General features: G+C 51.6%; 1 long non-coding RNA gene across 1 annotated transcript in view; it reads right to left on the bottom strand.

The window, feature by feature from the left end:
• Window positions 1-742: 742 nt before the first annotated feature.
• Window positions 743-25,943, bottom strand: part of LOC119093850 (uncharacterized) — a 31,197-nt gene continuing 5,996 nt past the window's right edge. Inside the window, exons 2-3 of the long non-coding RNA XR_005093687.1 lie at window positions 20,293-20,351; window positions 743-896 (exon numbers count right to left, since the gene is read on the bottom strand). This is a non-coding gene — a long non-coding RNA (uncharacterized LOC119093850). The remainder of the gene's footprint in view (window positions 897-20,292; window positions 20,352-25,943) is intronic.

Raw genomic sequence — 25,943 nt, forward strand, 5'->3', positions numbered from 1 at the left:
CGAGCGTGATCATCAATGTGCAAACAATGCAACGTCATTGGCGATAACGATGCTCTGCCAGGGAAAGTGTCCGAGAGCGACTGAAGACAGCTAAGTGAGACTAGAGCATGACCGAGGTCACCCCAGTGCGGGACATGCAAACGTGATTACACCCGCGGGGCTGCACGAACCTCGTCTGGCCAGAGACGCTATCCGTCCTGCACAGCTCGTCCAGCAGCACGTCCCGCTCGTCCAGCAGCAGCCGCAGCTGCCGCCGGGTCGCCTGCTGGCCCTGCTGCAGCTGCTGCACTGCTGCCGTCACTTCGGCTAGCTCCGCCTGCGGCAGGGCAGCTAACGTCAGCTGCGTTTCAACGCCAGAGTAAGCGGCATATGTAGCATCGCCAAAGCGTGCTACGCGGTATGCTGTGAGGATGTGGAAGAGAACACGTACGTTGATATGGCTTATTGGGGATTGTCATTCTACTCAGGATGACATTAAGTGTTAAAGTCACCACCATAAATATATACACGAATCAAAAGGCCTAATATAAACACATAATAATACATGGTGCTATATAACAAATAGAGATAAATATAATAAATAGAGAATTACATAACCAACACACCGCGCGGTGAGCAGACTGAGGCGGGACATCAACGCCCTAAGCTCTCGGCCGGTAGTTCTCTCATAGCTGGAATAAATGAACGGTTGCAGCTGGGTATGGGTGCCGGATGCCTGGCGCCTGGGTCACAGCTACCTGCAGTCCTCGGATGGTGTGGATGACGTCATCATCATCAGGGCAGCCAACTCCAGCAGGCCCGAAGGTATCTGGACCGGCCGCTGCGTGCGAAGACTCCGTCAGCCACCGCATGGCTGAGGCGAAGGACGTCTTCATCTCCCCCACCGCCGTCTGCAGCTGCAGGATACGGACACGTCAGCACGCCAGCTGCGAGGAGCAGACACTCCGACGCCCCCGCGACGGTCAGACACTGCACCGGCCAGACACGTCAGTGGGTCACCATAGCAAACACATGACGGGCAGCCGCAGTCGAAGGACGCATTCCACACGCCCGTAGCAAAGCGGCCGTAATAGACGCCGTAGTAAACGTTGGGTAACTCGGCAAAACACGGAAAGTGTCATTACTTTAATACATTAAATCTATTGCGGACTTCAGCACGCTGTGTCCTGCCCCCGTGTCAGCGACAGCCTCCGGACGCAGACACGTGCTACGGAAGCACGAGCACTGCTGTGCCGATCGCGGTCACAGTGGTGCGTCGGCACGTGAAACTGGAGCCAATTTTGACGTAGATCACAATGTAGTTTCCGGTTAGAGGACAATGCTCACGAACACATCACAGCGGCATAGATTCTTCTAAGACCGTCAGTCATACTTAGACCAAATTACACATTCAACAGCACCATTCGTAAGGCGAGTGCTTCATTTTACATTTAACGAAAATAAAGTCACAACTTAAAAAATATATCCAACAATATCGTTTACGTTAAAAACTTCAAAATGTAAATGAAGCTTAAAACTTCATCTACATTATTGGTACCGATTTTAGCTGCGTGGCGCAGATTCGGTTCGGGACACCTCGATATTCGGTACGGAAGACTAGTACATCAAGAATTACGGATGAACAAAATAAGCATTCGAAACACCCGAAAACATTACCAGCGTCGAGAGAATTCCAGGTGGTGGATGAGGCTAAGTTATTTCCTCGGTATTATGATACATTTATTATTGGTGCTGGCACTGGGTTAAAACGAAAAATATTTTCTGGTGTGAAGCTTTCCGACATCGCCTTCCCAGCCATCCCCGGCCTGGTATTACTTGTCTTCGCCGGTCGGGGCAACTACGCAGGTCACACGCGACCACGGGAACTAAGCAGGGCAGAAACGCCGCAAAGCGTCATCTTACACATACCAATGAAACGGCATGGGCTAGTTACTGATGGTCGCTGTAGGTGACAACTCACAAGCCAAACCGCTTCCTTGAAGTGCAATTCTAAAATATATGCCTATCTTCTAATCTAAAGAACCATATGCGCTAAGGTACTGCAATATCCTGCATGCTATAAAGAATACTACCGTTTTCCCAATGCACTCGAGGAAATGGCGCTGCTTGCTTTTAGAACATTGCTTGATATCTTCAGCATTAGCTATCGGAAGACGTGATCTCCATCAGGTTAGATAAAGTGTTCAAGGTCTCACCTGGTGTGAACAGTGCACATGCACTATATGATTCACCAAGCATGGTACTGCGATGAAGAAAACGTCGTTTGATAGCTCTCGTTGAACTGCATCCAAGATGTGTCGTTCCGACTCTGGACATCAAATCAGGCTATTGGGACCAAACGGAATTCCTTACAAAGTCAGCCATTTTGAAGATTTTTTGAGGCGTATTCACATTGGCTTTTTTGCATGGGACAAGCCTGATCTCAAATGGCTGTACCTCCCCAACGTTTTCCATAAATCTCGCGTTATAAACTCAGAAAGCGGTCGTAGGTAAATAGCTAAATATATAAAATGTCTACAACACGTGTTAAAATCATGCGAAATCAAATATCGAAATTACCGGGATTGTGCCCAGAATGATGCGTAAGGGTACAAACTGAGTCGCACAAGCAGCTCTGAAGCCCCAACGGTCAGCTATGCTCCAACACTACTGACCTCCACCATACTTACACTACTGAGCTCCACCATACTCATCCCTCCTTCATACCGCCTGCCGTCTCCATCATCATCCTCTTTGGCTATATGGATGATTGCTATAGGTTATCAGCACCGGCAAAAACTTCAGCTAAGCACCTGTATAACTCAAGCAAAATGTGTCTTGTTCCTTCGGTCGCGTTCATGACACGACAGTAGAGCAAGGGAGCACAAAACCAGAACGGACATCCACGCTTACTGATCATAGTGGAACGAAACTGAAATAAACTGAGATGCATTGCACGGTTGAATGAGGTGGCTGGCCTAAATGTTGCCACTACCTTCGATGCAAGGAGATAAAAAACATTTAGCGGGAACATCCCAGCACGAATTAAGGGGAGACGCACAACCATCCGCCATTGTCGCTGAACACCGCAGTCAGAACCATCTATCAATCGCCGTTCGACATCGAAGTATATGTAGATGGCGCTACCCACGTGTGCTCCCGAGCAGGCGCATGGCGGCACATAACAGCCAGCGCAGTGGCAACTGCATCAGCTGACGCTTGAGGGTGTAATATTGCCTACTATGGCTATGTCTGGGGGTTGGCCGTGTTCGGTGCTCCTCTAATTACACATAGCTTGTGTTACTTGACCAGCTGATACGCACTGAGCCATCGAATATCTTTGACAACATGGGATATATGGCTATTCCTTCCCCTTCCGCTTTCCACCCGTGTACGCAAATTTATGAGTTTGTGTATACGACATGGCTGAGTAGATTCATGAGCACCATACAGTGAGACACACTGTCTGATTGAGCGGTATAAATGGCGCACTAAAAAATCCAGCCAGAATACCCTTCAGAACTACATGCTTTGCATGGGACAAGCCATGAAGACGCCTGTTGACCTAACAACAATGTTGTCAATATGTGGCTCGAGCTTGAGGTGTTTGTCCACCACCACATCCAGGTTTTTATCGGTGCTGCTTTCAGTGGGGACATCGGACTCACATTTGATGCTCACAGGGGACATCTGACACAGCGCGTTGTACCACGCGCAAAGAAGGCGTGCAGGCGGATGTGTTCGTCAGCGATACTGGTAAGGAAAATTATTTGTACATGTACCAGAACTTGAGAATGTCCTGATCAGTAGCGAATTCCAATAAGCCCCACATCATCGACACGACTCAATTAATTACCTCTCAGCCGCTGTCGGTCCGATGCATCGGTCGCATGCAAATGTATCCCGGCAACACCACTTTTTGTCAAAGTGGGCAACAAAATTACCTCACGGCAGTCACAGCCCTCCTCCGGCACCGCTTGCGAAACATCCGGTTCTTATCATTGTAGGTCACAAGGAGCTGGGACACGAGTTCTTGTGGTTGCTGTTCATAAGCTTGGTCGCAGCGAGTGACATGACCTGGTCTTGAACAGCTGACATAAGTCGCTTCTCGATAGATTGCCCATCGCTATGGGCTGGGCAGTGTTGAACTCACTTAGCGATTTGTATGTCGGGCATTCATTTACACCATGCAGCTTATTCCAATTAGCTATCTTTTTGGGTACCAAGATCTGACGCAACTTAAAAACACCCGACAAGCACTCCTCAAAAGTGTCCTAAAATCGGCAGATCCATGGTACGCGCACGTGTGTGCGTACACGGCTGTACAAACCGGTGCATACGTTCACAAATGCCCGTTTTCTCTTCCTTTAAACAATATTGCTTTCGTGAAGTGACGACCCCGGAACGCCTAAGCCAGGACCGAATTCCAAGCCAGATTTATTTACATTTTCCCATCTTTACATTTTCTCTGATCAGGAAGTTGGATTTTTACATTTTCGTGTCAGAGTTAGGCACAAGGAAAACTGTTGCTCAGTGTCCTGCTCCACATGCTCTTTTGTTTTTTACCATTAGTTTTGTGATAACGCTGTGATATTTGTATTATATTCGCATAACGGAGTCACAAAACCCGAGTACACCTGGTACTGCTTTTATGACGTCACTGTTTTAGTTACTAAAACGCCGCGCGGCGCAAGTATTAGTGATGCCCTGCGGTCTTATGTGTACCACCGCCGTATGCTTGACGTTCAGTGTCTGACGTCAGTATCGAAAAGTCATGTTGCATGGATGAAATTGGCAATAAAACATTCATATACGGGTGCATAGACGCATGTATATGTGCTTAAGGCGCATACATGCGTGCACATATGCACACATACACACATGGTCGGTCAGACCATGTGCGCATGTTTGTGAACATTTATTTCCACATGGATGGATGAATACACACATACATACATGCATTCATATATACGTGAATACATATATACATCCACCGTTCGTCCATCCATCCATCCAGCCATACATACATGCATACATACATACACATAAGCATGCTTACCCGCCTAAAAGCAGGTAGGTAGGTAGTTATAGAAGGAAAGCGCAAGATAAGTTGGTCAGCTTAAGTGTTTTGAGAATTCCTAGAGATGGTGTTTTCTACAGTGCCCATATGCTTCTCACAATGGTTGTAAAAAGAAAATGATTATGTAGCTCAAGAAAATGATCGTAATGAAGCTCAAGACCTTTCAAAAACCTATCGGCTTGTGAATGCAGCCATGGCTGAAACTGGACGGTGGGTAAAGAAAAAGTGTATATCATCGCATACACAAGCCATGCCTTTCATGTTTGTGACCTCTGTCATCACACATGTTAGGCTGACAGCCGACATCGAATGCGTTGCCTTTTCCACCCGCTGTCACGCTCACAAACTGACCAGGTAATTCCTTCACACTTTTGTTGCTTTTGCTTTTATTGCCGTTGGGAATCGTCTTTTTCCATTAGGTTTAACGTACTTATACCCGCTAAACGTTTTGAGTGTAAAAAGAAGACATTCCATGTTCCATGTTCCATATTCCATGTATGTTGATTGCATGTGACATTTTATGGTTTCCTTAGTGCGTGCCTAAGTCTGATTTCATGAATATCAGTGCCTGACCAACTTTGGTCAGTGCCTGACCAAAGTTGAAGAAAGGGATAGAGACTGTCCGAAACTTCCGTTGAATATAAGCCTGCTGGTTGGAAGACTATCTTTTTACATTGATGATGTCCTCATCCCAGTAATATTTTTACAAATAAATGTTTTTAGGATGCTCTGAAGTCACTCGAAGGATTCGTATCTTATTTGGATGATTGCAGTGCTATGTTTGCTATCCGTGCATTATATTCGTATCAAGTTCTTAACATTGATTCTGTTATTTTTGTAGCTCAAAACTAGAATCCGAATCATCAAAATAAAATGATCACGATTATTGACTGATTCTACCCCCTTCTCATAGAAGTTTCTATTCCAATCATGATTTGACTCTACCGAAGTGTTTGCTACATTCAGAATCAACCCAAATCAGTGGTGTAATTTCTAGTCTAATTGGGGGAGAGGCAGAAGGGGGCTTGAACCCCGCCATCTTCCAGAGGAATGTGGATCTGCTCCGGGAAGAAACCCGCTTTTGTGTATTTTGGGTTAAGTTTAGCCATATTGCCTTGCTCAGCTCCCCCCCCCCCCCCCCACCGTCACACACTTATTCGGTGAAACTCTACCTCTGACTACGATCATGTTAAGGTGCATCAGGCATAAGCCGATGCCCTGACATTTCAGAACCTTAGCGCTAGGTCCATACATGGGATGCATTAGAAATGGACCAGGAAAACTCATCCCCAGCAATACGCTTTGAGCCAAGGTCGGACACATTCACCAGGCGCACCGACGGAAGAGAACAGGACAGTTACAACAGGAAGAGACAGTGAGACGGCATGTGACACAGCCGCACCAAACCAGATGATTTCCCAACATGGTCGATCGCGGTGACAGGTAGGACGACCGGAAACCGGGCTGGAAGAACAAGTTTATTCCATAAGTTTACGCCATAAGCTTTCCCCAGTCAATATGAAGGGCCATGTTTACGGGTCTCAAGAACGAGCAGGAACGCAATCTTAGTTAAACAGCCACTTGTGTAATTCGCGAGAGACAGACGACTTAATGAGCAGCCATCCCCATCAGTATTCCTAATTGATTTGTGGTTATCTACCGTCTCAGGGCGTGGCGATTACCATCGGATTTCGGAATCACGGGAACGCGAGTATTTCTGCACCGCTGCTGTCAGGGAGGACAGCAGAGCCTCGCTGCACTTTCTTGCGACCTTTGACCCGCGAAATTGCCGTGCGGCTTCGTAAATATTCCGCCGAGCTTCTCATTATGCACGTACGCTGTCGGCAGTCCAACTCGCAAGTTTTAAATAAACGGGAGAACTATCACCCATTGGCGAGGGCGCAGACCACGTTTTTGGCTCCCCATGACCAATGAAACGGCCGTAGGAGATGCGCGGTATTGCGCCCCCCCCCCCTTGCAAGAGCATTTATCCAGTGCATATCCGATATCCGAAGATGGTGCTCACATTATCCGAGGAGCATCCGTCTTCCCCTGTGTTAGCTCGTTTTGAGAAACCACGATCTAGCGGGACGCATCGAGCTACTTTGTGAATTTAAGCCAGCTACGACACGCAAGTTTCTAATGTGCAGTATTATCGCATGAGTAAAAAGATCGGTCAAGTCTTTCTTCGGCAGTCAGAGTTCAAGTGGGAACAATAGCAGAGTAATTTGCCTGTAAAACGTTCACCTGTGCCTTTTACAGCAGCCACTGCGGTGCACAAACTCTGCAACCCTACTGCAGAGATACGACACCGAGTGTGGAACGACTGCATCCCCTCCCCTCCACGCTTCCGGTTCTCAAACCGCAAGGTCGAGAGGGGGCCTGCGGTGCTCCGCGCTAGCGCCGACACACCACCGGCGAGGGCTTCTCCGCCGCCGGGGCGGCCAGAGGTCGAGAGAGGGCCTGCGGTGCTCCGCGCTGGCGCCGACACACCACCGGGGAGGGCTTCTCCGCCGCCGGGGCGGCCGGAGGCCCCGCCGGTGGCGACTCACCCTCCGCGGGTCAGCCCTGACCACGCGCCCGACGGCTGGGCGTGGCCGGGCGGCCCGGGTGGAGCGCGGCACGCAGGTCACGCACTTCCTGCACCACTCTGCAGCGATAGAAAGTGAGACCGGCTCGCCGCACCGGGCCGGCCAGGAAGGAAGCGGTCGGGAAGCGCGCAGGCCCGGTCCGGTCACAGCAGGGTCTGGGTTGCGTCACGACCAGGCAGAGCCAGCCGTCTCCGGCGCGACCACACCCACCACGCAGCGCAGCTGTCTCTGAGTTCACCGCCTCCTCGGCGCCGAGATGCGGCTGATTACATAGCCGCTGTGACTGAATCACCATATTAAGCACTGGATGACTGACATGCGAGCCTCCAACAAAAGTATGCCTGAATAAAATATCGTTTGATAGACCGGTAACTATCCCGTTTTCTCCTGACGCCCGTCGAATCAAACATGCTTTTGACAGTTCAGTACATCCTTGACACCTTCCTTACTTCTTCAAACTCTTCCATCTACCTGAGTATCTCCCCATACACGTGTTCTGCGAACGACATCACATAAATATGTGAAATGTATTTTTCGCAAGACGTGCAGAAAGCTGTGGTTGCACAAAGTAGCGACGAGCAACGGCGGAGACAGTGTGGTGGAGTTACTGTCATTCTTGCCCTTCTTCTTGAGCCGGAAAGCCATGACATAAACATTGCCGTTGTTGAAAATATGACCACTGCGTTCGCAGCTCGTTTACGAGCCCGCGCCGAAGCCAAACATTGTAGGATTATAATGGCGTGGAGTAGATGCCTGGCAACAATGCAAAGACGAAGCAAGCATGATTTTGTCAGTTTTGAACCATTAAAAAGAAGCATTTTACAGGTACCGGCGCCTTTACTTCTGCTTAGAGATGAGGATGTTTTCATCCACTTCACATTCACACCGTTTTCATCCACTTCAAGGTATTGCAAAAATCATACCAGGGCTGAAACGGCCAAAACCAAGAGAACAACATAGCAAAAAAGATTTAAGTGACTGCACTGGCTCTTAAATTAACCGTATTATCGGTCGGGCTCGATGTATGCAAATAGGACCCGACATTGACATGATTTGTTAAATGTTAATCGTAACATAGTGTGCACAGGCGCAAACTAACTGCATGAGGCTGCAAGCCTACTGAGTGGGAATACAAGCCTGCAAAACGAACGTAGAGGGCCACCAACAAAGATTCAAACATGCTGAGCGAGCATCTTTCCGTTGAACGAGGATAAGCCTTCCTAAACAATGGCCGCACTGTCAGCACAACAGAGGTGCAGCGGCTCCAGCTGCGAGAGCCTTATGCGGTCTCGCCCTAGCCGCCGATGGCCTGCACCTGTCAGGAGAAGACGACGTCTCGAGATCGCTCTCATCGCCGCTCAATGGTCCTGCCCGGCCGGGGACGCGACCCAATGATAGATTCCGCGCGCAGCGAGCTTTCTATCGCGCCCGGCGGCGGCCGCGCCGGCCGCCGGTGGCGACGAAAGGCCGTAATGGGACGGGAGAAACCGCACCGCACGCCGCCGCTGCCGCGCCGCCGCTCCAGATGAAGGGGCGGGCGCGACGCGCGTCATCAGCGCCGGGCTCATCAGCGCGGCGGCCGGACCCGGGCCGCAGACACGGAGCAGGTGGGCCTTACGCAACAGGGCAGCGGCGAGACGGCAGCGGGGGTGTCCGTGTCATGCGCGTCTGTCTGTACAACGGCCCCTGTGCCCGCCATCTCAGCTTTTAGAGTCATCGCTGGGCTGCTGTCACTGTTGCGATCATGGGTGAGGATTCGGTTGACGTCTGAAGGGTTATGATGGCTACCGTGACGTGATTGATAGCAGTTCCTAACTGTGTCGTATGTTTCTGTGGATCGGTATTGTATCATGCACCACGGCGATCGCAGCTATCACAAATATTGCCAAAGCATCTCAGTTGCCACACAGCTTCGATGACGCCTGCCAACAGCCTGCATAGCTACATGCCACCACAGCTGCCACACAGTTGCCGCACAGTTTCGGAGGCACATGCCAACAGTTACCGCCTGCATGGCTACATGCCATCACAGCTGCCACCTGAGCTACCATCACAGCTACCGTCACTGTCATCATATCAGCTGACCATCACATACCAGCAGAGGCGGCGGGTCCGATTTTGAGAGGCGCAGCAATAATGTCAGTTTTCCCTCTTATTCTACCAGGGACCTCTACAATCTTGAAGTCTATAACAACCTTTAATGTCTATATCGTCATTTTACAGCTGGGGGTTATTCTGACAAACGACGGCCCCCAAAAGACCTATATTTTCTTGAAGATGCGGTTTCTTTTTTATCAAAATTCCTTTCATTACAGGCCGGCCGAATTTGGCTCCACACATCGGCTTTATTTTCACACTTTTTCTTTCCTTCAAAGCAAGCGAGATGGTAAACATATATGCCACCGTTTTAAGTCATTTATATATGTATGTAATGTGCAGATATGAGCAAATTTTAGCCAAAGTCCCGTGGAACAGGTGGATAATGACACACATCATGCATATCACCGTCGATATTGTCACAATGCGGACAGATGGCCTTGTGCGCAATCAAACATCAAACATATCTAACTTGAGCATCGCCGGTGTTCCTAAGAAAAATATACGTTAACCGCAACCGCATCATTAACCGCAATATGCAGCAATGATCATACGGATGCAGCAATGATCATAGCTATCCTAAGTTGGAATCCCCCAGCAAAAGGAAGCCGCTGGAAGGCCATGGCTGATAGCTTGCCCACCCTCCAAACGGTGTGTGCTGGGTTCTCTGGAACCTTCTCTGTGACCTACTCTGAACTCTTTGAATATGCCGGCTGACCTGCGTCTTAGAACCGCATAACCTGGGACGTTCAACTACCTCCCCTGATTATGTTGTGTTTCCTTGGTCGTTCTGAAACCTTTTGCATTTGCTGGGGCTCATGAATATTTTGTGTCCGTGCCTGTTAGTTTGCACTATCCCTCCGGCACCTAGATACCTTATTTCTGTTCCGGTCACATCGGCCTCTGTAGGTCATTTGACTGTATTGTGCTTGAATCTTACAGTGTATAGCATGGCTTTTATGGACAGAGAGCGAGAGCCGGGCTACGCCAATGGCCAGAGTGCGAGAGGTGGGCTACGCCGATGGGCAGGGTGCGAGAGGCGGGCTACGCCGATGGGCAGAGAGCGAGAGGCGGGCTTCCCCGATGGCCAGAGAGCGAGAGGTGGGCTACGCCGATGGGCAGAGTGCGAGAGGCAGGCTACGCCGATGGACCAGTAGAAGTCCGACAAGGCGAGTTATTGGGTTCACGACCGTCCGCCATCCCACCTGAATTTCTAACGGTGGTGAGGTGTCTGGTACTAAGTTTTCGAGGGGCTGATTGGAAGCGTCAGATGGCAGTCAGGCGAGACGTTTTCATAGTGGCAATTGAAGGGCAATGGATTGCTGCCGGTCGGACTTCGGCCAGACCGCCTCATGAGAATGCATCATTCGTGCCTTTAGGTAGTAATTGGAGTGATTTTGTCATGTCAAAGACAAAGTGCCTTCTTTGTCTTCCCGGCGCCCGATTGAGTAATCATCGATTACACACATGAATCCATCAGCCCTCCCCGTGTAACTTTCTCCGCTGGAGTAAAGCGGCCGAGAGTACCATGATCAGATACAAGAGCACCATCTGGATGGGCCAAGTCTGCCCATCCGCTGATAGCCGCTGACTCAACCACTGCCTCTCCTGTGCTTACTTACCGGGGTAGAGCCGTCTAACGACCCTTCCCCAATCAGTAACTCTTCGTGAGCATTGTTACTACATCGCTTCATTCTGTGACCCACTGAGCACGTGGTGTTTAAAAGCGCGATCGATTCCGGGCTGGTTTGACCTTGAGCGTTTTAAACAAACTCCCGCCAAAAACGCCAGTAAAATGCGAGCGCGTTGCGTGCCTTTTCCTGATCACACGTGCCAGCATGCCTCAGCTTGGGCAGTCCTTCCGGGCCATCCTCATTGTAATGACCGCGTTACCGGTCAAGACCGGGGCCTGCTTCACGGACGCCATCTTCTTCTGCGTGCTGTTCAGGGGTATTGCATCGTATTCGGTAAGAGTGGCAAACACCCCAACAGGCGGCTGAGCCCTTTCGACCTGACAGGGATCTCTCTCAGCATTCGACACGGCGCTCCTGAAAAGACTTGAAGCGCTTGGGCGCCCTAGGCTGATTGTTCCAGGGATGAGCCTCTCCGACCGGTCTTGCAAAATTGCACCCCTGATGTTTTTTGTCCACAGTGTTGCCAGAGCGCCACCAGCCAGTACTAAACAGGCTGACAGCCTCTGCGCCTGGCGAGGTTAGCTGCTGCGCTGCACCAGTTGGGCAGCGCGGCACCCTGCCCACATACGCCACAAGGTGGAGCAGTGCCGGGGAGGCGCGGGCCCCCCTGCTGCAGTAGAGCGGCGCTGCCAGCACCGCCGAGCCGGGGGCCTCCTCTTAGGGCTATGATGCCGGCCTGATCCACCGGCTGTGCCAGGGCAAGGCCTGCTGCAATACACGTGTGAACTCGCTGTGTTTTACTTTACTTGTCTCCAGACAAAGATAAACGACTGGCATGTAACGTAGCTTCTCCTCCCTTGCCTTGCACCGAATGGCGTGAGCCGGATCGACGAACACTGCTTGGCCTTCAACCAAAAGTAAACCCCCGCCCCGGATATGACTTTTGATCCGTCGGGGCGAAAAACACTGTAGTTCGCATGAAAAAGTCCAGGACCTGGGAACACATCAGTCACAGCCTTCCATCAATTCGACGAGCCAAACAACTGGGACGGGCGCCGGCGTCACTGAGACGGCGTTCATCGCCTGGGACGTTCGGAGTCGGCAGCTGGGGGCAAAGGTCACGAGAGCGACCGCGGAGCGTGGCGCCAGCGCTCGGAAACGCTCGGCAGGAGAGACCTGAGAGGCGCGCGGAGCCGACTGTCCCAGTGGACGACGCGGTGTCGTCCCAAAAGGCATCGCTCACAAAAGGGCTTTAAAGTGCCCCTCCGCGTAGAAAGTTCGCCCGGGTGAATGATATTCGTGAGAAGTCTCTCCGGGGGGGGGGGGGGGGGGGGGAAGGGCGCCCATATTTTTCTGTTGGGCAGCGGACATGTTTCTGTTGACTGTGTTGATCTCTTTAATTCAAGAAAATTTCAAGCACAAACGCGTGACGCCATGGTGTAAATTTCAACCGAGGTGACAGTGAATGGAAAGAGCGTAATAGCAGCCCGGCGCGGCAAAACAAGGCCCTGCGAGTTAAGTATTTCTCCAGTTGCAGCAAAGCAGTTACAGCAATCACTTATGACGCCTTCCACGACGTGGACTTTTACCCAAAAGAGTTAGTGTCGTACCAATTGCAGCGCCTATGCTAATTCACCGCCGGGGTTCCGACTGAGTGACGGGAACATAGCAAGAAACATGCCAACCGTAGCACGCAGGTCGATGGGATCTTTCTTTCGCAACCACGGCCTTCCTGGAACTGACGGTCATGCCAAAAGTTGCAGCCACCTGAAGCCTGCAGTACCTTGAAACGATCACCATCTGTGACCATCTGTGTCACAAACTGAATCTGAAGGTCAAATATTACGGAATATTACATACCGAACCAAATGAAACCACGCGATCAGCAACGACAGTAGCGACGGCCGGATTAATGACCGCCAAATGCCGCTGTCGGTCGGTGGCTGGCTGGGTGTCGCTGTCGGTCGGTGGCTAGCTGGGTGCCGCTGTCGGGCGGCGGCTAGTTGGGTATCGCTGTCGGCCGGTGGCTGGCTGAATGTCGCTGTCGTTCGGTAACTAGTTGGATGTCGCTGTCGTTCGGTGGCTAGTTGGGTGTCGCTGTCGGTTGGTAGCTAATTGGGTGCCGCTGTCGGTCGGTGGCTAGCTGGGTGCCGCTGTCCGTCGGTGGCTAATTGGGTGCCGCTGTCAGTCGGTGGCCATTTGGGTGCCGCTGTTGGTCGGTGACTAGTTGCCTGTCGCTATCCGGGGAAGTATGAAATGGGGCAGAACATTTTCTTCCACAAAGTTGTGGTGTCTTCAGCACTTCTGGACCACAAAACAGATGGCACAACCACGCCGAGCGTAAATGTTGTAATGGTCTTTCCCTTTCAAATCTCCGAGTGATGGAAACATTCCTTTCGATAAAGAATGCAACCTTTTATTAATGAGTATCAAAACGACTCAAGCACTGCAACTTCTCGCGTTACTCGTGGATTTAAGATTATCGCGAACAAAGTCGGTTGTTTCCGACATTCAGAACCATATGCTGTTACTCCATGCGGTTTACGTCACGTCGCATCCCGTACCTCCATGACACTGAGCACCTCCATCGGCGTGTCCTCCACACCGCCTTCCTGCTCACCTCGTTATATCTGTTCTACGCACGCATGTGGAGCATTCCCTCTCATGACAACGGACGCGTTAGAAGTGTTGGGCCACCAAAATGGTGCTGGAAGTGAAGAAAGTCTCAACATCTTCACTTGATTCGTGTGACGTGTTTCCTTTTAACAGTCATGGATGATTTAAACTGCATAATTTTGCAAGCTTCGAGCAAGGACTCAACTAGCTTCAACGCGGGACCGACGGCGTGTCCGAGTACGGCAGCGCGTCTAGCCGTACTTCCAAGTGTGGCAGAACTTTAGGCCACATCATAGCGGGTGGGTTAGCTGAACACAATACGACGCTGTGAGTGGTGATTCTCTGCATCTGTCCGGCCTAAGGGGTTGTGATTCAGGATATTGCCAATTTGTATCGTTCAGCAAATCATGCAATCTGAACGACTTTTTTGTTGACCAAACCCCTTGAATGACCAGCATTGCGTGATGACATGTCGCATTGTCGATCAGTTCAATGGACACGTCAAAGGCTAAGCATACGAAACTTAGATGCCAATGACCTATGCACTACAACTTTTGGCCTGACAGTCGGCGAACTTCTCACCAGCGCCATGTCGTCATTGCCGTTTATGATGGCTTACGCTCCCAGCCAGGGCCTTGACTGTCGGCAGGAGGTCACAGTGTGTGAGGCCCCGGTCGGACGGTCCGCGGGCCAGGGTTTTGCACTCGGCTGCCCCTGCTCGGGCATTGTTTGCGCGAGATTGGCGGATAGCGGCCACGTGACGTGCCCCCCCCCCCCCCCCCGTCACCGGCACCCGCAGTAGGACACGCTTATTGTCGTGAGACAATGTCAGGCTGGCAGAAAAGTGGTCATGAGCGATGCCATGTTTGCCGCTCGCGTTTTTGTCCGGAACAAGTCATGCAAACATGGTTTGCAGCTGTCGACCAATGCCTTTCACTTTTACCGTAAAAATGGATGTGCCATTTGCACTCCAAGAAATCGAAAACACCAAACAAGCATTTTTTGCACGTGCATCTAGAACGAGCGCTGCAAAAATATGTGAGTTCAATGATAACGGCATGCGGGGCGCTTGACAGCCTTGTCGCTGGAATATTCAGCTACCGTCGTTATTGCAAAACGTGCGCCATTATTCTCCACGATTTCTGAAATGGGGTATCAATTTGTTCCATTGTCAGTGACTAACAGCCAGAAAAAAGGAAAAAGGGATATATTCTAAAACTACTCCAGCAAGCAATGGTACAATTGTATGCTTCAAAGTGTTTCAAAACGTGCGTACGCTAAATTACATTTGCCCTATATATTTACGACAGCATGCGGTCATAGGTTGTGTGCACATCTAATAATGTACTGGTTGAGTTTATCTATACTGTACATAAATGAATCAGTAGACGCATGTTGGTTAATTGGTTTCAAGCTATCTCACTGTCGTCAGGAAGTTTCCACTATGGGTTTTCCAAGTACCTCCAACAGCCACATAGATCTGCATAACTAAACACAAATAAAAGGAAGGTTTTTCCAGATATCTTTTTCCTTTCACTCTCACGAACTCCAAACAGGGTCAATGGCGTCCACGAATGAGGAGCTTTCATTTCTGAACGCGCACCGTCACTAGTCACGTACGCACGCGGCTCCACGCGACCCAGACCCACGCAATACACACAGTGTCGCGGCGCTCTCTTCTGTTTGCCCACCCAAAAACAGCCAGGCGCGCTGATGGCTTTGATGATCCAGCCAGCTATCTTCTTTGTTCTGGCCAGCGAGTGTGCAGACCGATGGGTTAAAATAAGACCGGGTTTACTTAAAGCGTCTTAGGATGATGCTGGTTTTTGCATTTCTTAATTCCGTGACATGGTACATGACCTGAAATTAAATATTAGACCTTTTTAAGCTCCGTCCCCATCGTTGCCTAAGAATCATTGAATAGCATTGTATTCGTGATCGACGTAAAAGGTGTAAAATAGGTGTGATAATAAAATATGTATGTGTATAAGGTGTAAAAACGGCCTAAACAGTAGTACTCACCATTCTTCGGAAGACTGAGTAGGTAACGCGCCACATTAGCCCATTGTATCCGTGCCCATAGTGGCCAGGGGACAGAGGCAAGCATTGAGAGAAGATGGAGGGGGGGGGGGGGGGGCAAGGTTTCTCCAAAGCAATAAGCTACGCTCACGCAGCCCGTTGTGCGCACTTCAGTGCACAGTAGACCAGATGGCAACCACTCAGCAATGCTCTACTGCCGTGCCGGACACATCGCACCGCACCAAGTCACTGACCCCAGGTCACCAACCGCGGGTCAGTCCGGGGTCAGCGGATCATCCGCGCCAGGGAGAACGTCAGCGGCAGTGCAGTCCAGAAGTACTCTCCTCATACATACATACCGTTCGCGTCAATGGACCGCACAACTCCATCAGTCGGAGATGTTGACTACTCTGGACACCCACGCCGAAGCAAAATGTCATTTTTCGGTTGCAATAATATAAAACATCAGCAAAACATTTCTAATTGAACGAAGAAAACCAAATTTTGGTAGCTGCGTCGAAATTTTGCACTCGAGCGAGCAACCTCTTACTGTGGTACGTGCAGAGCTTATCTCCCAGAGGATCCACGCAGGCGTTGGTAAATCCGCTCGCCGCAAATGGGTGCGCGATGCACGTCAAACCTTACCGCATCCGGGATTGAGTACTGACATAACGGACAAGGCACTGGGCATACCATGGGTCAGATCGTGACTGAAGGAATCCAAACGCGTGCGTAAATCACGCGGTACAAAAGTAAGCACGCAAACCGCGTGTGGGTATTACGTGTTGCGTGTCGCAATACACAAACACACACACACACACACAACACACACCACACACACACCACACACACACACACACACACACACACACACACACACACACACACACACACACACACACACCACAATGCCACACACACACAACACAACACACACACCCACACACACACACACAACACAACACAACACACACACACACACACCACACCAAACACACACACAACACACACACACCCACACACACACACACCACACACACACACACACACACACACACACACACACACACACACACACACACACACACACACACACACACACACACACACACACCACACACACACACACACACACACACACACCACACCACAACACACAACACAACACACACACACCAACACACCCACAACACCACACACAACACACAAACACACCACACACAACACAATATATATATATATATTATATATATATATATATATATATGTATATATATTATATATATATATATATATATATTATATATATATATATGTTGTGTGTGTGTGTGTGTGTGTGTGTGTGTGTGTGTATGTATATACTATATATATCCTTGCAGTGCTGCACATGCACGCTTCTGCGTCGCAGTTTGAGGGCCAGTCACGACCTAATTTTTACGGTGTACAGCCGATGTAAAAAAGAAATGGGGATGCCCCTAATGGAAGCGCGACAATAAGTGTCTGTGCGCGTGTGGTCTGGGGCGAAGAACACCTGCTCTTGACCAGCCTAGCCCTCCGGCTACCGGTCCTGACCTGATCTTTCGGTCCTGACCATGACCTGGCCCAACCTGACCTGACCACACAGCCCGCGGGCAGGACCGTGCCGCGGAGCACGAGGAAGGGGTTGGAGCGGTGTCAGCATCACCAGAATGGCTGCACTTTGACACCAGGTCCAGGACAATGCTTGGAAAAATTGATCGATAATTTTGGAATAATCACGTGAGCCCATTATTGTTCCAGAAGTAACGTAAAAGATCGGACGCATGAGTCCAATGAATTCGCGTTGTCGAAGAGTTACAGCCAAACTTGTTTAAAAATCGCATCACCGGCCTCGAGGCGTTGTTCCACTACAGGCTTACCAAATTTTGACACCCACACGGCCCGACCGTACCCGATCGGCACCGTAAGCCGAGCCGGTCGGACCTTGCGGCCGTCTCCGCCCACCAGGCCGGGCCAGGGGCTCCCCAAACGGAGCGGGCGTCGCCAACATTCCTGCAGTGGTGCGTCAGCCCACTGCACGGCACCACACCGCGCATCCTTGAGCTGGGGCGAGACGGCAGTGGCCTCCCACGGCACGGCACCACACCGCGCACCCTTGAGCTGGGGCGGGACGGCAGCGGCGTCCCGACGGCAGCGCGCTAGCCGGGAGACGGCGGAGACCGCCGCCTCGCGCGCGGCACGCTCAGAGGAAGTGGTGACGCTGCTGGGGTGGTGCTAAGGGAGCGCGGATATAGCGCGAGGCGCGATAATCCCTGGGAGCGCGACTGAAGTCCCGCAAGTGCGCTTAGTCCATTTACGCTGCAAACAGGCCCCGTCAGGCGACGGGGCCTGTGGTTAAGCGCTTGTTGCGATAAGATTTGGGCGGGAGCCTATTCTTTTAATAAGATTATTATAACGCTGAAAAATACCACGGAGAATTTTCGATTCTTTTCGTGTTTCACCAGGGAATTTAACACATGAAGTCGCGGAAAATGAGGCAAACATGAATATGTCTCGTGCTTTATAGTTGTCCACCGAGAAAATACTGGCCATTCCAGCTCTGCGCTGACTGACCTTTGCCCTGGCGGCCAACACCAACTCGACCCGACCCGACCTGAGGGTAGCTCTTTGTACAGTGTCGCACAGAGCACGGAAGCGTGCTCAGTAAGGGCAATACAGAGATGCAGCTAGTGCGGGGCCTGCAGAGCGGACAAGCTATTAAATAAATCAAACATCCCATCCGGGGGCATTCACAAGACATCACCCTGCCAGGCATTTCTTTAAGCCGAAGTAATACGACGCCACCGCATCACGCACGCTCGCCAGAACTAGCAACAGTCGACCGACGATCAGCTTCAAGTCATGGCTGGGGTCTCTGCAAAATAAATGGGCCCGCTGTCACCCACGCGCGCATTAACACCGCTTCTTTACATTGGCGTTCGCGGAAGCCTCCCAAGGGCGTCAGGCCTGGACCGCAGTCAACTACTGTGTCATGACAATACTTATCTTTTCAACGGTGATACGGGGCGCCGTTGATGTTTTGCTTGCAGTTGCAAGTAATGCTATTTATCTCCCGCATAGGCTCGTCCTTTGTAGTTGCCATATGGTGATCAAAGTCATCTGTTTCTCCATACAGTTATGATTGCTAACTAGAACTTCAAACTAGGTTTAAAAACGACTTCCTGTTACCATTCGCCTTCAAATGTATGTGGCAACATTTCATGCAGAAGGAAAATGTCCCACAAGCCCATTGGTCCGCTGCCCGATCTGAGCAAGTTCTGGGATCCCAAGGTGGCCGACGTTCTACTCCTCAGCATGCCAGTAAAAAATATAATTTCCGTACACAATATAATTGCCTGACCTTCAGCCACGTCTAGTCTGCTTTACAAGCGTGCATCATTAGTTACAGTTAGATGTGGGCTTCAAGACTCTGGCGTTGTGCACACCTTAGGGCGGCTCACTAGGAGTGGTCCAATTTCACCAAATCCCCTGACGTAACTGACTACGTCATACGTTGCAAGAATGCAGCCCATAAGTCTCTTTAGCCCTCTACGGAAAAGGTCTACCAGAGAAAGCGAGTGGACGAAGGAAGCCTTCTCAACCCCTCTCTCTCTCTCTCTCAGCGCCACACATCAAATCGAGCAGTTTCCCACCACTTCCCCAGCATCTAATAACGCCACCACTTCCGCCGTCTGCTTCCCGGCTGGATGTCCCACGTCGTCACTTGGGTCGAACGTGAACCTCGCCGCTCTCATCAGGTTAGAATGTCTCGACCCCAAGACGAAATGGTCTGATCCACTTCAAGCACAGGACCAGCAGTGAGACCGATCTGTCCGCATCGAGGGACAGCACGGCGATGCGGAAACATGGTCCAGCGGGGTTCGGGGGTCCTGATGACGCCCTGGGGACAGCGCCCGGTCGCAGAGCGACAACCGCATACAAACGTCCAGCTAGACACGATCATGTCTCGGACGGTGAGACATCACTATCGCTCACCTCCAGTGCTGGAGACGCAAACTGACCTCAAAACGGTGGGAAGGTCACGCTGACCTGCACACGATGGCCCTGTCAATCCCTGATCTAGATGCGACGTGGGAGTTACTCACGCCTCAGCGCTGTAACAGTCACGCTTTTGACTGATTGACTGACCGACTGACTGGTTTTAAACTATTGATCGTTTTTTGATAGCCCCACTGATTGATTGATTGTTTGATTGATTTATGTATTGATTGCTGGCCTGATTGACTAACTGACTCACCTCGGCAATCTGTTCCACTAGCTGGTCCTGGCTGTGCATGGTGAGCGGTGAGCGCACTTCTGGAACAAACAGAACTGTGTGAGAACAGATGAAGACATGTGAGAACCGACGGAGTCATGTGAGAACAGACCGGACTATGCGAGAACATACGGGACTACACCAGAACAGACGGAGCCACGCGACAACTGACGGGGTTTAACGAGACAACTAAGCTCATACGGGGCCAGGTCAGAGCGGACGGAGCCACGCGACAACTGACGGGGTTTAACAAGACAACTAAGCTCATACGGGGCCAGGTCAGAGCGGACGGAGCCACGCGATAACTGACGGGGTTTAACGAGACAAGTAAACACATACGGGGCCAGGTAAGAGCGGACGGAGCCTTGCAAGACCCATCCAGCGGGGCTACGGGAAGACGTCAAAAGCTCCGCTGGGGCCCTCTGTACAGGTCCCGATCTGTCCGGGGATACGCCACAATACCACCAACAGCACCACTGCGGCGAGGTCCTGCATGACAATGGCTTATTGTGGCGCGGCGCTATGGCAGTGGGTGGCCAAGGCTGCTCGGTGGACTTGATAGCGGCGTCTCCAGAAGTGGCGACGCGAGCCCGCTCCTCTGACCTCGTTTACGGCACGCCACAATAGTGCGGCACCAGCCCGTCCGCTATTGTCACGCATATCGCAGACGCTCCCCAATGACAGGCCAGTGCGTGGGTGAGCGTCTGAAGGGAGCGTACTGGCGAAGTGACTTAAGATATGATTCGAAACATTATTTGACCATGCTGCATACATGCACCCATGTAAAAGAGTGGAAAATTAATGAAGAAAATTTTATATAAGAATGAAACGAATGCGCACTTATTTTCGGAAAAGACACAGAACAAACCTATTCAGCCTTGACACAAATTGTGGCGCATGAGCTGGCGGGAGTGGTATATGTTATACAATGATTGACAAAGATGGCGATTAAATGTTCTTCGGTAGGAAAAGCTGGATCAGCACCCACGAGCGTGGGAGCGTGACGATGACCTTGAGATCTAAGCGATAGTTTTGATTTTACATGCGTCCCCACACGATACAAACGTAATAGACGTACGTGAAAATGCAAAGGATGTTTGGAAGCCGTTGAAGCCTCGCTTCGCCTGAAAAAGTATGTTGAGGCCGCGACTTAAGCCTTGGACATATTAGTGACAACAATGCGCTTTCCCTGGAACATTCATTAACAGGAAGCTTGGCTGAGGATATTGTCAACCAGCTATCGCTAACCCAACTGCACATAACTGCATTGTGGTCGGATTATTTGTCCAGGACCTATCTGAGATCCCACCGCGGCACCTTGTGGCTTACCTCACGAGAGCACCTGTTACGGTCAATGAGCTCTCGGGATGGATCTGCACGCAGCAGAACGGAACGTTTCACAAATATGCAGATTTACGTACAATGCCAGCGTTCAGTTCATTACCAGCGTTTTCGGGTGGCTGGTATTAAACCATGGAGTTATCGCTGTGGAACGAGCAAACACAAGACACGGCGACATTCATGTAATTCAGATTATTTTCGCTATTATGGAAACAACGGCCCAGGGATGATTGGCATCCCAGACCAACTTGGGTCTCCATGGGATAAAATACAGCAAAGGAGCAAAAGGATCGGGCGGAGCAAAAAGTCCACCAGTAATCACTCATTACAGTCACTAATTTTAGCGCCTTTGGCCGATGTGACAGCAGTTGTGGCGAGTTTCATGGTACGGTGTTCGGATAGCAAAGCTGTCTTGACGACAACTGTTAGAATTGAGACGGCTGTTCCAATTTTAAAGCAAACAACAGCTGACTCCGGAATATTTTGTTTCCGGTTCCTTAAATTGTTACAAGGCATGAACGGCTGGAAGAGCCGTGCAAGCGTCATTGTTGCTTAGCCAGATACGACTATTACCGAAGAAGACTTTCCTGTTGAAGGACTTAACACAGGGCAAGAAGCCAACTCTCCCCGACACTTTTGAGAAACGGACAACGCCCTCGCTCTGTACGACACAAACGGTTCAACATTTTAAGTTGCAACTTTTGACCAATTAAATGAGATGAAACCTGTCAGTGAAAAACCTGTAAAACCTGTGAAAAGGAGATGATCTGTCGACTGAAAGCGATGGAAGATTGCCATTTCTGGCCACCGCGATTCTGGCCAACATCACCAAAAGTTCTGTTGAGTTTACGAGTGTTGGGTTAACGATATTCAATGCGCCAGGAGTTGCTGGTCAAACAACATAATAGTGCTATATAACGATTAAAATGACTACCGAATATTTCCAGCCGTGCGTATCCTCAAGGGCACCGCTCGGATATTGAGAACAGCTCTTGAAGATGAGCACAGATGGAAATATTGAATACCGCCAATATAATCGCCATTAAGCATCACAAAGCCACTTCACCCGCGCCTCCTGGAGTGTTGAAGGTCGTTTGCTCAACATAACTTCCAACTCTTAATGCCGAAAAAAAACCGGGAGCTGAATTGCCTTATAACAATCACAAATACTTCAAGTCCGTTCACAGTCCTTTACCTCCCATCCCCTACGCCTTTGCAAAAGTAGCCGTGCATTGCACCACTCCTAGCGTACGTAACCACGCGGCCAGAGACACGACTAGCACCGTCCGCGTCTCTCCCCGCCTCGTCGTTCTCTTCGCATGGGCGGCGTCCTCGGCACGCTTCGTGCTCGGCTGGCGGCGCCCTTGGGGTCACGCGGGCAGCATCGCCCCTGGCGCTTCACGGCGAGACGCCGGCGCCGTGCGGTAACACGCCGGCCGTCTGGGACGCCAGCGGAGCGGCACGGCGCCCGCTCCGGCAGCCTCCGGGCCGCGGTGGCGGGCACGCCGCATCCCCGCGCGCTGGGGCCGAGACGGCATCAGAGAACTCGTGCGAATCAACAGGGTCGAGCGGAAACAGGCGGTGAGAAGCGCGGAACGTCTCCGCCGGTTGGGCGGGCGTGGGCGTGGCCACCGCCAAAACGAACGGAGCGTGGAGCTGGCTGCGGCTCGGCACTGCGGTGGGGTTGTCGCCGGGCGCCGCTCGTCGCCATGATGGACGAGATCTGTCGCCGAGCGCAGCACGCCGGCTCACGGCTGACAGTCACGTGAGGGATCACACTACAGGACGCGCTGTCGCAAGACGTGTGCACTACAACAGCGTGACGGAAAGGTCACGTGATGGATCGGTCGACGGCTGCTGGAGGCTCCACGCCAAGGTCACGTGGCATGACCTTCCGGCCGTCATAACGTGGCGGACCGCGTCGCGGTCGTGGGCGCCGCTTGCCGGCTCCGTCCGAAGCGGCGTGATCAGCGGGCGGGCGTGGCACTGCGAGTCACGGCGCATGCGAGTGACACGCGTACGTCTTCCGCACCCCGAACGCAGTGACCGTGTCGACTCCGCGAGGCTTTCAGAAGCTCGCCCACTGAACGTGGATTAGAAACCTAAGCAAGTGTGTTGGTTGATAGGCTATGCCACGTGATGAGTGTGTGGGCGATGCTCTTCGTGACCAAGCTGAGCACAGAAGAGCATAGGGTCACCTCAGTCATTAAGTGGGCAGCGAAAAAAGAAATGCGTTATGGATGTAACCTAATCCGCAGACGAATAAGAAAACGTTCACGCGAGAGGTGGCGCGTAATGATACACGGCCCACAAGTTTTAGGCAAAACAGCGCTTGAGTTCACCATGCAGTGCAGCATCAAGGCATGACGGCAACACGCTCCCACACATACTCGCCGATCCGTTGAAGACCGTGTGCGGACGAGGAGTGGCAATGCCGGAGCTCGATACGGCAATGTTGTGACAGTGAGCTCACAGCAATCGCTTAAGGGACGACTCCAGCCTAATGCACCCTGTCTAGCGGCGTGTCATCCCCGAAACGCTGCCGGAGTGGCGCTGGCGCACCGAACAGCTGCGCGCTGCACCAAAAGTGGCATCACCAAAGAGCTGCAACTCAGATCGCCAACCCATCGACGTAGCCTGCCACGCCCATTCCTCACCATCATTCTGTGGACTCAGTGTCGTGTCGCTGGACAATATTCGCTGGCCTCTTGGAACCGGTCTTCACCGTTCAACACGGTTACCGGCCGCCACCGCGCGGCACCCCCTAATTGTGGCTGGCCGGTGTCGCCGGTCCGTCTGCCCTTGAGCACCGCCAGGGAATGTGAGCTGCAGTAAGCTGACGACGCCTCGGCTTTGCAATTTTAACAACTCATTTAACATATACGCGAGCGGCTAGAGTATGCTTGTTGCTGCATGGCAAACACTCGGCGTGCACCGAAACGGCCTTGAACACAAAGCGAATGAAAGCAGACCTTGTTGTCTATACCTTGCGCGTCATTTCGTAATCAACATCAGCGCGGGTACAAATACGCTTTCAACTCCCGCTAATTCTAGCCAGACAGAGTGCAGACGTGTTCTTCCAGTCACAAAGCGCCACAACGCTATCGGCCAACACAGTCGTGTGTCAGCTTAATTTGCATCTGAACTTTGTACACCGGTCGGCTCGACCTGACACAAGTACCGCGGAACCGACCTGACACAAGAACCGCAGAACGCAACTAATGTGGCGCTGGATTCAAAGCGCTGCATGGATGGAATTTTGAATCTTTCGAGGAACCTACCTCCATGATTGTTAGGGCCACGTGATACTGTGGGGCACAAATCCCGCAACTACTAAAAACCACAGGAGCCGGCTGTGAGACTAACGTTTTGAGGAATGTAGCTTTGCCACCTCCACCCAATTAATTTCACGAAGCTCCACCTCTTGTCTGTCATATGGGCCGTGGCATGTGCGAAAGCGGGGTACGCTATCGCCGCACGTGTGCGGCGCCAAACGATACCATCTATGACGTCACTGAGCGCACGATAACTCGCCAACGTGCACGTAGCGGCCGTGGCACTGACATCACAACTCTGACGTCACTGGGCACAACATAACCCACTAACGTGCACGCAGTGGCCGTGGCACTGACATCACAACTCTGACGTCACTGGGCACAACATAACCCACTAACGTGCACGCAGTGGCCGTGGCACTGACATCACAGCTCTGACGTCACTGGGGCGCAACATTGCCGACTAACGTGCACGTAGTGGCCGGGGATCTGGCGCCGCAGTTACGGACGGGAATCGTTTGCAGTCAAGCCAGCGAAATATCAACGCAATATTTGGGACTCGAGCGCTAGCGTCGTGGCCTGAAAAACAACGCACTCCCATTATTCAACCGCTGTGCGCGCCTTCTCGCCGACCACAGTGCACCGTGACAAGTACGGATCGAGCCCGAATGAGCCGGTGGTCTGGAATGTTGCAAACAGACGAACGTCAGCACAAATCTGAACAGTCAGCCCTCCAAAAAAGCGCCCGCCGCACCGGGAGACAAAGAGAGCCAAGCGATCGATCAAATGACTCTCAGAGGCCATCAGTTACATATCAATAAACGCCGCGCTTGTCGGGGGTTCATTGCGTTGCATCGACAAAGCGCGGCCAATTTTTCGGTCGAGTGAACCAGCCGTGACCCAGGCGAGGCGGGGAGGGGGGGGGGGGGCGGTGACATTCCAGGGTGCGTCAGCGGCGCCAGCAAAAGCCGGGCCCCGCCCATCCGGTGGCGGCGTGGGGTCAGCTCGGTCACGCTC

Source organism: Pollicipes pollicipes, unplaced genomic scaffold (genome assembly GCF_011947565.3).
Source record: "Pollicipes pollicipes isolate AB1234 unplaced genomic scaffold, Ppol_2.1 Scaffold_4002;HRSCAF=4701_pilon_pilon_pilon, whole genome shotgun sequence".
NCBI classification, from domain to species: Eukaryota; Metazoa; Arthropoda; class Thecostraca; order Pollicipedomorpha; family Pollicipedidae; genus Pollicipes; species Pollicipes pollicipes.